This window comes from Neophocaena asiaeorientalis, unplaced genomic scaffold (assembly GCF_003031525.2).
Source record: "Neophocaena asiaeorientalis asiaeorientalis breed wild unplaced genomic scaffold, Neophocaena_asiaeorientalis_V1.1 scaffold134, whole genome shotgun sequence".
NCBI classification, from domain to species: domain Eukaryota; kingdom Metazoa; phylum Chordata; class Mammalia; order Artiodactyla; family Phocoenidae; genus Neophocaena; species Neophocaena asiaeorientalis.
This window is the reverse complement of record NW_020185339.1, coordinates 26,807,730-26,808,068: the sequence shown is the minus strand read 5'-3', so window position 1 is coordinate 26,808,068 and position 339 is coordinate 26,807,730.

Here is a 339-nt window from a genome sequence, read left to right as displayed (position 1 = left end):
CTCGTATGGTGCCTAGCGTCCCAGCACTGGCCCCCACGGCTCTGGGCCTGAACCCCGCGAGACCCCCGCGGCCCAAGGCCAAGGCCCGCCCCCTCGGGGAGGCGGATGTGGGAGGCTGGGGGCGGGAGCGCGGCCTTGATCCCGGGCGGGGGCAGCCGAGGGGGATGCCGCCCTCGGGATCTGCAGCCGCGCAGGGGAGGGTCCGGCCCTGAGCCCTGGCGAGGGTCGAGCGGGCGGCCGTCGGCTAGCTGGGCAATAGGAAACGGTTTATTAGGAGGGAGTGGTGGAGCCGGGCCAGGCAGGAAGACGCTGGAATAAGAAACATTTTTGCTCTGGCCC